The sequence below is a fragment of the Manis javanica genome, chromosome 13 (genome assembly GCF_040802235.1).
Source record: "Manis javanica isolate MJ-LG chromosome 13, MJ_LKY, whole genome shotgun sequence".
Lineage (NCBI taxonomy): Eukaryota > Metazoa > Chordata > Mammalia > Pholidota > Manidae > Manis > Manis javanica.
Window position 1 is genome coordinate 49,707,798 of NC_133168.1, and position 13,166 is coordinate 49,720,963.

Below are 13,166 nucleotides of genomic sequence, written 5' to 3' on the forward strand. Positions count from 1 at the left end.
AAAAGACAAATTAACCAACGTGTTAAATCCTTCCTCTCACATAAGATTATTGCATTAGACTCTTATGTAATGAAGTATCCTTTCCTAGGGCTACCAAACACCCATGTTCTTGCTTTCCTAGTGTTCTGTGTTCATTGTTATACACCGTACTGATGGAACATTTTGCAGTACATAAATAGTTTATATTTTATTCTATTTGTATACATATCTATATCTACAATACATAAGTGTAGATGTAACATGAGTAAAGCATAACCTAAATTTTCAACATAATGACTAGACAGTCATTAAATACTAGAATTGCAAATAATTTGTTTTGTGCAAGTACTTAAAAAGATTTTATTAATTTTGCAAAAAATAAATCAGTTGAGATTCATTTAAATAATGTACATTAAAATTCATATTAATCATTATAATTTTATTATGCATTTTACTATTTATATACCATGCAGAATATTTTAGAAAGTAACATTTTGAAAGCATATAAACAAAATTTTAATTTACATTTTTAATGAAAATACAGTCTAGTTAAGTTCACTTTGAATGTAACTGTATTTTATTTATTAATTATTTAGGTTAGTGAGAATGAGTTCATATTGAGATCAGACTAGAAATAGAAAATACAGAAGTAGAGCTCAGAGGGAACTCTCCTGATTATCTAAACTGAAAAGCATAGATAAATAGAAAATGTACAAAGAGGCAGCTTGCTTAAGTTTTAAAAAACTGGAAACAGTAAAAGTGAGACTTATATTGAACACAACTCACAAAAAGTTTGCAAACAGGAAGAAGTAAAAAGCCAACCTTTTCAAACAATATTGCTTCTCTCTCACTTAACCAACTTTACATTTCCCTGTATGGCCCCAGAAGATGACTGGTTAGCCAGAGACGGGTAAGATTCCTCAAGGGAGGAACACCTAAGACAGGAACAGTCACAGGGGGGCCATCAGGTGAGAAATTGGGGATCAACAGAGGTGAGGCTCAAAACCTCACCCCCCCCTGTTTTGAGAGAAATCTTCTGCATCCGTGGATGTTTTGTTGCCCTTGTCTAGCTTGGATTAATACTTAGTCTATAGGCACAGACCTGATCATCTACATTTGCCCTCTTACAGCACTAAACTATGTTTTCTACCTTTATCTTGCATCTACCTACCACTTCAGCATTTTATTAAAAAAAATAATAATAATAATAATAATAATAAGGGAGAAATGTGGGATTCACATATAAATCAAGTATAAAAATCAAACAAATAATCATAATTGACCTGATTGTTTATAGTTCATGATGCGTAATCAAAACCGCAAGTTTCTGTGATGACTGCCCTTGCACTGTTCACCATGTAAGAACTTATTCACTATGTAAGAACTTGTTAACCATGTAAAAACTTGTTCGTTATGCTTCAGAAGATTGGAGACAGTTGAGAGTTGGGCTTGGGGTTGATTAATGATTGTGCATTGAGCATTGACCCCCCTATACAGAATTTTATTGTTAACAACCATTTGATCAATAAATATGAGAGATGCCCTCCCAAAAAAACAAAACAAAACAAAAAAAAGTTTGCAAACAGGGCATTACAAATCCCTTATTAAATACAGATTTATTAATTGACCAAACAGTAAAAATGAACCACAGTTATTTTCATTAGATCCACAAACTTGAATGAATCAAATGAAATCCCAAAAATTTTATATAAATGCAGATATTACTAAAAGAGATGATGAAAATCACTAGATAAGTGGTAGGCACTAATATGATGAAAATGAAGTATTTCATAAAAGTTTATTTAATAATGTTTACATTTGTAAAATTTTTGATTCATTACCAAATGTGTGTATTGCAAATTTTTATTAATTTTGCCATTCCTCAGCTGAGCAGTTTCTCAAAATTTACTTATTTTTAAATTGAAGTACAGTTGACATACAATATTTTATTAGCTTATATTATTTTCTGTTGTATAACATGATTCAACATTTATGTATATTATGAAATGATCATGATAAATCTAGACACCAACTATCACTATAAAAACTAGTTACAATATTATTAACTACATTCCCTATGCTGTATATTGCATCTCTGTGTTTCCAAATTTAATTAAAAACAGTCTAAGAACTACAGTGACCCGATATGGCATTACAGTTAATAGGGCATAAATTATGAGAAAATCCTGATGTGAATACCATAATTAATATTTTTCTCTGAAATGAAGGCAAAAGAAATAAATTGTATGGAATAATTACATAATAATTACAAATTATGAAACATCTTCATTTTATTACTCACTCAGACATCACCAGTAACCATTAAAGCATCCACACTTGTAGAATAATAATAAAATCACATTTTTGTCACGTTTTACAGATCTTAAAAAATTTTATTGTTGTAAAGATCATTTGTCAAGATAGGCAGAATAAACATTTTAACAGTTCAATAGCTTGATTTTGATGTTTAAGTGTTCAGTTATATGATATATGGGGTCTCCATTTGAACTCTTCCCATAGACTGCATAGACTGGTAGTTAGCAATGGACTAGAAACCTGTCAACAGTTGTTAGATCAGAGCCCATTAGCTTAACCACATTGATTTAACCATCATTAATTTAACCAAGAGATTCTGGAGAACTACCTGGTAACCTTCCTTAACACTGCACTTAGGATCATTTGGAAAGCAAAAATGCAAGGAAATTAACCTGAAAGACTCAGCCAATCTGAAAGAAATCAGAAAAGAGGGATGCATGTTAGATGATCTCTAAATCACCAGCTTACATTAGAACCTTCATGAAACATTGAATGAAGTTGACGGGACTAGTTCCAATTTTCACCTGGAAAAGGTTTGGGCAAATTATTTTTAGATTATATGCAAATCTGGAGTGGTGATGAATTGCTTATTTATTTTTGTTATTATTTTCTCTTTAAAAAAATGAATGCTGCTAGTATGTGGAAGCAATTGCAGTAAAGCATGCTAGATAGGACTTAGTGGTATCATCTCTTCACTTAAAAATACCCCAACCTCATGCTATCTGTAATGGTAATAGAGTATTCCCTTAGTGTATATAATGGGAAAAAATTACAGCTGTCAGAAAGGATAGCCCACACTACTTTTATAAAGCATTTCCTTAAAGCTATAAATCACCAGAAGTAGCACAATCTCGTAAATTTCCTTCTCATTCCTTTTCTATTCTTTTGTTTGTATTTCCTCTCCTCTTTCTTCCTTTTTATTGTCCTCCTTATGAGTGTTTATACATGTTGTCATTTTAAGTAATGCTTCTCATTAAAAATGTAAAAATACCTTTTACATTTTGAACCTATTAAACCTGAAAAGTTTGAAGCCTTTGTGACATAGTAATTTCTGTTTGGATTTATGACAGGTTAGGGAAAGGACACTTTCAGTTTTGACATTTGAGAAGGTTTTTACCAGTATTAAAACATACGTGGTGATATTCATTAGGATTTTTTTTAGCATAAAATATATAAGCAAGAAAACAAAAATAGCAACTGTTGAGAGCATTGGTTTAGTTCAAAAAGACTTCAGTTTAATCTGAGCTCTCCCTTTATCAGCTATGTGACATGGACAATTGGCTTGAACCTTCATGAGCCTGAATTTTCTCACCTGCCAATTGGGTATAATAATGTTCCTATCACATAGAGACGTGAGAATTAAATAAATTATCTGTGTAAAGTGCTTAAAACTGTGTGGGGCACATAGACAAACCTGGGAACCTTATTATTGATTCCACCATTATTATTATCTACCTCTGACTTTCTTTTATAAAATAAAGGAGTACCTCTCCACAGTAAAATATGTAGATGGTAGAGAAACATAAAATCATCTTCTTTCTTTGCCCCTTCCATCCTACTCCCCATTAATATTTTCATGTGTGTCCTCCCCTGAAATTAGATTGGGAACCAGAATATATACCATCCTTTCTAAAACTACACCAAGAGACAAAACTTTAAACTGTCTTGTACTTTTGTCACTTAATGTTTTATCTTGAATGTCTTTATGCACACCTATTCATCACCCTTATTCTTTATAATAACTATGTCATGTTCTATTGTATCAATGTGCCATAAGTCATATAACTGATCTTCCTTTGCAGTTTTTGGTTTTGCAATTATGTCTATAAGGACAAGTCCAGCAGCAGAATTTCTGAATTAAAGTATACATATGTTTTCTACTTAAGTATATTTTGCCAAATTACCCTCCCAAAATTTGCACTAATTTACTTTAGTGGTTTATGCATTTGAATATGGTTCTGAAAACATGTAAATACGTTGTTTGAAATACATTGTTAAAATTACATCCACTAGAGCTGTGATTTGTGTTTTAGTAGGGTCCATGACCCTTTCTGATAATTTTTGAAAAATGTGTATGTTCATCTTTCTGATGATGTGTATCCAAGGAAATGCACGTGTGCCCACATGTTGAAAGGAAGCCCATCTGTGGTAGGCTGAACAATGGTCCCAAAAGATGGCCACATCCTCATCCTTGAATTTAGTCTGGTGAGACTTGTCCAGACTTCTGACCTCCATAACCAAAATAATGAATTTGTGTTGTGTTAAGCCACTAAGTTTATGCTAATTTGTTACTGCAAAAATAGGAAATGAATGTACCATTTATATATCCCAGATGATGACTCAGCTATGTGGGCAAGTGGTCTGTGTTAGAATATACGAGAGCATAGCTTTAAAAAAGAACCCTTTAGCACTCAAAGCAGTAGAAAAGCAGGCTACTCCACTTCCCCTGTCTTCCCACTGTTAGAGTCCTGAAGTATCTCCATGGAACCTGCAGCATTCCAAAAAGCAGAATAAAAACTACTCTTTAGAAAATTAAATAAGCTTTCCTCTATGATTTGAGAATGTATTTATAAATCAGACCTTTTTTTAAAAAAATTCAATTAGTAAATATTTACTGGCACTTATTTTATGGTAGCTACTGTGCCAAACTCCTGGACACAACTGTAGACAAGACAGTTCTACTCTTGTCCTCACAGGTTCTGGAACAGTAGGGAATGTAGCCAGTTCTAGTGTAACATGACACGTGCTTTGACGGAGAAAGACGCAGGATCTGTATGGATGCACAAAAGCACTCTCAGTAATGTGACAAGGAAGGCATAACAGAGATCTTGAAGAAAGGGACGTTCAAGCTGAGACCAAGCAGTGTCCCATGCGGAGGATGAGCCTAGGAAGCTGCAGAGAAAGAGCTGGAGTCAAAACAGGTGCATGGTGTGGTGAGAATCATCCTGGTAGAAGGAACAGCATTTCTAAAGACCTAAAAGTGAGAGAATAGGATAAATTTGGGAAACTATAAGTAGTTCAGCATGGCTGAAGCACAGAATGCCATGGAATAATGAAAAGAAAGAAGACAGAAGTTCAAAGCTCTTGAGGGGCCTCTCTGTTCCTAAGAAGGTATTTCTACTTTCATCACCTATCCAGGCAAAGCCACCCCAGGAGGTGTGGGATGGAGCCCCATTTAAATTTTTTTATTAAGGTATTATTGATATACACTCTTATGAATGTTTCACATGAAAAACAATGTGGTTACTACATTAATTCATATTATCAAGTCCCCACCCATACCCCAATGCAGTCACTGTCCATCAGTGTAGTAAGATGCCACAGATTCATCTATATATCCCATATGATGACTCAGCTATGTGGGCAAATGGTCTGTATTAGAGTCCCTATTTTCCTTCTCTGTGCTACACTGTCTCCCCTGTGACTCCCCCACACCACGTGTACTAAACATAATACCCCTCAATCCCCTTCTCTCTCCCTCCCCAACCTCCCTCCCCCACCCCTCCCCTTTGGTAACCACTAGTCCCTTCTTGGAGTCTGTGAGTCTGCTGCTGTTTTGTTCCTTCAGTTTTGCTTTGTTGTTATACTCCACAAAAGAGGGAAATCATTTGGCACTTGTATTTCTCCACCTGGCTTATTTCACTGAGCATAATACCCTCCAGCTCCATCCATGTTGTTGCAAATGGTAGGATTTGTTTCTTTCTTATGAGCCCCATTTAAATTTAGAATAGTTACTCTGACCAGAACGTGAGGGACAGATGCAGAAGCAACAACATTGGAGGCTATCATAGGAATCAAAGTTAGAACCATAATCATGGTGGAAACAGACTTAATGGAATGAACTGATGAAATATTTAGGTCACATGCTTGAAAGAGCCTTGGAATGAGTGGATATGTGGATAGGATGTGGCAAGAGCAGAGGAATCCAGAAAGACAATCAGATTCCTGGCTTGACAAGGATTGCAGGAGACTTCTATCCTACAGGTGCTGAGTTTGAGAACCGGTAAGGCTGTCTCTTAGAGAGGTCTATTAAATAGGTGCATAAATAGACCTGGAGCCCAAAAGAGTGATTCAGAATAGAGGGAAAGATGATGAGTTATTTGCTTCTACTTAATAAGTGTTCAGCAAAGTAAAGGGAGTGAATCAAATCTCCCAGGGAGAGGGTATAGAATGGGAAGAAGGTTTAGGACAGGACCCTAAGGAAAACAAATCTCAAGCAAGGAATAAAGGAAGAGAAGTCCACCTAGAGGCTGAAGAGGATAGAGAGGAAGGGCAGCCATCAGCTCCACTGGTGATGCTGTGGAAGGCTTAAATAAAATCATTGCTAAAAAGGTCTCTTGATTGTACTACTGAAGGAGGTCTTGAGCTTCATTAGAATAGTCCTAGTAGTGTGGTGGGGGCCACCACATATGACCAGATCTGACCACCATAGGCTGAAAAGTGACTGCAAACTCAGTGCCAGTAGGAAGAGACGAGAGTCAGAGCACAGGCAGAAAGAGGGACTTCCGATGAGAAAGGAAACTTGCTCCACTGTAAGAGAAAGGAAGGAGGAAAAGATGGGTGCATTTACGTTTCCACAAGAGAACATGTAGCCATGTCTTCAAATATTAGAGGAAGATTTTGTGGTATCTAAATTATAAAAAAGAGCAGTTAAAACCCTGAGTTATCTCAGAGGACAGAAACAAGACCACTGAGGAAACTAGAGGAAGATTCATTTTGGCTTTACCTAAGCTGGATCTGATAATGATTACAGATAAAATGGAATGACTGTGTTAGTAAACTGTGCATTCTCTGTCACCTATATGATTGAAATGGAGACAATAGCTACTGAAAGAAAGACTAAGGAATAAAATGGAGAGTGGGAGGATGCAAAGAAAAGATTCAACACATGTTTTCTAACATTGCCCCTTGTCCTGGATATTCAACTCTGTATAAACTACAGAAGCGTATTACATACTCAGTACTGCCCCTCAATTCCTTTTAGCTGCAGCACTGTCCAACTGCTGATAAAAATTTCGTTCTGCAGACAGCCTTCAGTTCCAGAGGCAGTCCCAAATATATCAGACCAAGGAACCTCATTGCCTCCAGAATGGGGACTGGAATTTATCTTTTGACTAATGGCTACTTTTTAATGTGTCTGAGTTGAGCCCTTTGGATCCCTGGGTAATGATGACATGCAGACTTTCCGTCTCATCACAAGTGCTATTATAACTGGGCTTCTTCTCTGTTATTCCTGAGCACTTACTTTGATCCAGACACTGTGTTAGGTGCTGAATATATGCTGATGAACATACCTTCCAAAAAGATATAGGTTTTTGTCTGAAGACAATTTAGTGATATGTTTCAGTACCAAACACAATGTCAGACTCAGCAAATATGTATTCAATAAATGACACAGACTCTGCCTTTAAGTTGCTTGAATCTAATGTACAGACATAGTGACATACATAGTGACAACTCCAGAATAATGTTGTTAGTACAATTATGAAGAGTTGCACAGGAAGCAGAGAGGAGGAGCATCTTCCTCAGCCTGAGGTTGTTTGTTTGTAGTCTGGTTCTCAACAAGTTGGAGTCCAGCCTGAAATCATCTGCCCACCCATTGCCAGGCTTTGCCCTTCTTCTCTACTTATAAAACTGAAACATGTCACTCTGCCCTAAACCACTGGCCGGGACCCTCTTCAGTCAAGACACTGCCACTCTCATGATCATTAGTGGATACTTTTCATGACCAGAGGTAAGATTTACACAATGTCAGAGTCCTTAGAGAGGTGTGTTCCAGTCCCAACTGTATCTTATTAGACACTGTATCTCGGACAGCTAGGGAAGACCTTGCAGGCTAAGACATGCTGTCCACACAGTGTTTCTAGCACTGGCCACCCTCCTACCCTCTGTGCTGGCTGTCTTAGAATCCCAGTATGACTCAACAGGGTGTTCATGCAAGTTCTCTAGGAATTAACCAACTAGCTTCTAGCCCGGATCATTCCCTTTTCCTACACGGATTACTACAGAACAGAAATGTCATCACAGAGAGAGAGGGAGAGAGATACTGAAAAGATCATGAGCTGGAGCCCCAGACAGATTCTTTGCCTCTTTTGTATGACTTTGGACAAATTACTTTAATTCTCTGATTCTCCATCTCTCTCTTCTTTTTTTCTCTCTATTTGACATAACAGACTTACAGAAAATTTGCAAGAATAGTACAAAGCATTCTCCAATACCCTCCATCCAGATCCCCGATGTTAACAGTACCTATGGGGCTTTATTCTTTTCTCAGCCTGTATCTATGCATGTGTGCTTGTGTATGCACACATAGGCCATATCAGTTCTTTTCTGAACCACTTTAAAAGTTGCAGATACAGTGCCTTCTTTCTCCTAATACTTTAGTGAATATTTCTTAAAAGCAAGGGATTCTTTAATCATAGAACAAGATAAAAATCAGGAAATTAACTTTGAAATAATACTATTATCTAATCTGCAGACATTGAGATTTTTGTCATATCCCAATAATGTTATTTATAAGAAAAGACAATCCCAGATCATGCCTGTTATTTTTATTTTTGATTGAAGTGTAATTGAGATACATTATGTCAGCTTCAGGAACTCAACATGTGACTTTTGTATACATTGTGAAATGATCACCACATTCTCTATTTGCCATCTGTCACCATAAAAATTTATGTTTTTTTCCTTATGGTGAGAACTTTAAAGATTTGCCTTTTTAGCAACTTTTAGATTTTCAATAGAGTATTATTGGCTGTAGTCCCCATGCTGTGTATTACATCCCCATGACTATTTTATAACTGGAAGTTTGTGCCCACCCTACAACTCCCCTGTGCACTGGCAACCACTGATCTGTTCTCTGTACCTATGACTTTTGGTTTTTGTTTTGTTTGTTCATTTATTCTGTTTTTTAGAGTCCAGATATCAGTGAAATCATATGGTATTTGTTTTCTCTGTCTGACTTTTTTCACTTAGCATAATATTCTCAAGGTTCACCCATGCTGTCACAATGGCAAGATTTCACTCCTTTTATATCCATAACTTCTTTTTTTTTTTTTTTTGCCCTCCCTCCACTTCCTATAAACCACAACTTCTTTATCTGTTCATTCACTGATGGACATTTAGATTGTTTCTATATCTTGGCTATTGTCAATAAAGCTGTAATGAACATAAGGATGCATTTATCTTTTTGAATTAGTGTTTTCATTTTCTTTGGATAAATACCCAGAAGTGGACTTGCTGGATCATATGATAGTTCTATTTTTAATAATTTGAAGAATGTCCATACTGTTTCCTATAGTGGCTGCACCAGTTTACCTTCCCACCAATAGGGCACAAGGGTTCCCTTTCCTCCACGTCCTTGCTAACACTTACTGCTTTTTGTCTTTTTGGTAATAACCATTCTGACATGTATGAGGTGATAGCTCATTACAGTTTTGATTTGCATTTCCATGATGATTAGTGATGTTGAGCAACTTTTCAAGTATCTGTTGTCCATCTGTATGTGTTCTTTGGAAAAATATCTGTTCAAATCCTCTGCCCATTGTTAATTGGATTATTTGATTTCTTGTTATTGAGTTGTATGAGTTCTTATATATTTTGGTGTTAACCCCTTATTGCATATATGATTTGGAAATCTCTTCTCCCATTTGGTAGGCTGCCTTTTGATTTTGTTAATGATTTCCTTTTCTATGCTGAAGCTTTTAGTCTGATGTCATCCCATTTATTTATTTTTGCTTTTGTTGCCATTGCTTCTAGAGTCAGATCAGAAAGATACCACTAAGACCAAGTCAAGGACTTACCATCTATGTTTTGTTCTAGGAGTTTTATAGTATCAGGTCTTACATTCAAGTTTTTAATCCATTTTGAGTTAATTTTTTTTTTTGAGAGGGCATCTCTCATATTTATTTATCAAATGGTTGTTAACTACAATAAAATTCTGTATAGGGGGGTCAATGCTCAATGCACAATCATTAATCCATCTCAAGCCTAGTTCTCGTCAGCATTTTGAGTTAATTTTTGTGCATGATGTAAGATGTCCAGTTTCATTCTTTTGCAATGTAGCTCATCAGCTTTCCCAGTACCATTTATTAAAGAGACTGTCCTTTTTCCATTGTCTCCTTCATCATAAATAATTGACCATATATGCATGGGTGTATTTCTGGACTTTCTATTCTGTTCCACTGATCTGTGTGTCTGTATTTTATGTCCATATCATACCGTATTGATTACTATAGTGTTAAAGTATAGTTTGAAATCAGGGAACATGATGCCTCCAGCTTTGTTCTTTCTCAGGATTGCTTTGGCTCTTGAGGACTTTTTTGTGGTTCTAAACAAATTTCAGGATTATTGGTTCTATTTCTGTGAAAAGTTGAAATTTGATAGGGATTGCATTGACTCTATGGATTTCTTTTAACAATATTAATTTTTCCATTCCATGAGCTTGGACTATCTTTCCATTTATTTTTATCTCCTTGAGTTTCTTTCATTAATGTCATACAGTTTTCAGTGTACAGATCTTTCCCCTTCTTGGCTAAATTTATTCCCAGGTATTTTAATCTTTTTAATGCAGTTATAAAGGGGATTGTTTTCTTAATTTCTTTTACTTGTAGTTTGTTAGTGCATTTTGTATATTGATTTTTTTACCTTGCAACTTTACCGAATTCGTTTATTAATCCTAACATTGTTTTTATGAAGTCCTCAGGGTTTTCTATATATAAAATCATGTCAACTGCAAATAATGACCATTTTACTTATTTCTTTCCAATTTAGTTCCATTTGATTTCTTTTTCTGACATTATCTGGATTGCATCTTTAAATCTCCTTTAATCTGGAAAAAATTCTCAGTCTTTCTTTGAATTTTATGATGCTGGCATTTTTTAAAAATACAGCCCATTGATTTTTTAGACCCTCTACTCTCCCTAATTCCCACTGTGCCTAGCAGGTACCAATCTCATTAGTCTCCAGTTTAAACTTCCTGTGTTTCTTTTCACTCAAGCAAGTAGTTAAATGTATATACTTTTATGTTCCCTGGAAATCACTCCATATGAGGTCACATGGATCTTAATTCTTTTTCTATACCTGTATAGTACTCATTCTGTGGATGTATTATAGAATATTCAACTACTTTTCTATATATAGGCATGAATGTTATTTCAAGTATTTTTCAAAGCAAACAATGCTGCAATGACTAACATTGTACATATGTATTTTGTATCATTGGAGGTAGTATTTTTAGAGTGGAATCCTAGAAGTGGGACTGTTGTGTCAAAAGGTAAATGAGTATATAGTTTTGTCAGGTATTTCAAAATTCCCCTGCAGAAGTCTGTGTTCCCTCCAGCATGTAAATGTTTCCTCATAGCCTCACCAACTCAATGTGTTATATATATTTTTGTTTGTTAATTTGATGACAAATGATATACCATGTAGTTTTAATTTGCATTTCTCTTACATGAGTGAGGGGAGACATCTTTTCAACCATTTCAATAGCCTTTTTATGAATTGTTTCTTCCTGTCTTTTCTCCCATTTTTCATTTGAATTTCTAGAATCCTTTTACTTTTTCAATTTTGAGGAGTTTTATATGTATTACAGAAATTAACCCTTTTCTTGTGTGATATAGTGTAAATATTTTCTTCCAGTTTGTCAGTTGTCTTTTGGTTTTTTTTGCCATCCAGTCTTTTTTCATTTTTTCATAGTCAAATTTATCTATTTTTTATTACATCTAGATTTTGAGTTTCAGTTAGAAAGTCTTTCCCAGGTTAAAGAGGAATTCATTCATATTTGCTTGCTGTATTTGATAGTTTTCATTTTTACAGCTTATTCCATTTGGAGTTATTCCTACGTGTAATGTGAGGTGTGAATCTAATGTTACATTTTTCCAAATGGCTACTAATTGCCCCAGAAACATTTATGAACAATTCATTCTTTGCCTTAGTGGTTTGAGATTCTTCCTTTATCCTAAACTCTAACTAGAGTTTCTGTATTCTGTTTCATTAAACTTGCCTGTCAATATACACCAATATTATGCTTTATAATTATGGAGACTTCATAGTATGTTTTAATGTCTGGTAGAGCTTGGACTCCCTTATAGCTTTGTTTCCCAATCTTTTCTTTTACTCTTTTTATTGGAGTATAGTTTATATACAATATTATTTTGATTTCAGAAGTACAACATAGTGACTCAATAATTATATATATATATATATATATATATATATATACACTAAATGTCATATATATATATATACTTCTGTGTGTGTGTGTGTGTGTGTGTATAATGCACCAGTATTATGCTTTATGCTTTTAATTATAGAGGCTTTATAATATGTTTTGATGTCTGGTAGAGCTGGTACCAGACATATTTTGGATTCATATGTACAACATAGTGACTTGATAATTATATATATGCTAAATGCTCACTATAGTAAGTGTAGTTACCCCATTATCATACCAAGATATTACAGTATTATTGGTTATATTCTCTGTGTTGTACTTCTATTTCTATGACTAATTTTATACTTTTATAATTTGAAGTTTGTACATCTTCCCTTTACCTATTTTACCTACCTGTCCCCCCACAATGGTAACCAACAATCTGTTGTTTATACTGGTGGGTCTATTTCTTTTTTTGTTTGCTTGTTTTATTTTTTAGATATCACATGTAAATAAATTATATGGTACTTGTCTTTTTCTGTCTGGCTTATTTCACTTAGCATGATACCCTCAAAGTCCATCCATGTTGTCACAAATAGCAATATTTTCTTCTTTTCTAATGGCTGATACTGTACTGTGTATAATATACCACACACCATGACTTACATTTATCTATTGATAGACACTTTTGTTGCTTTTATATCTTGGCTGTTTTTCA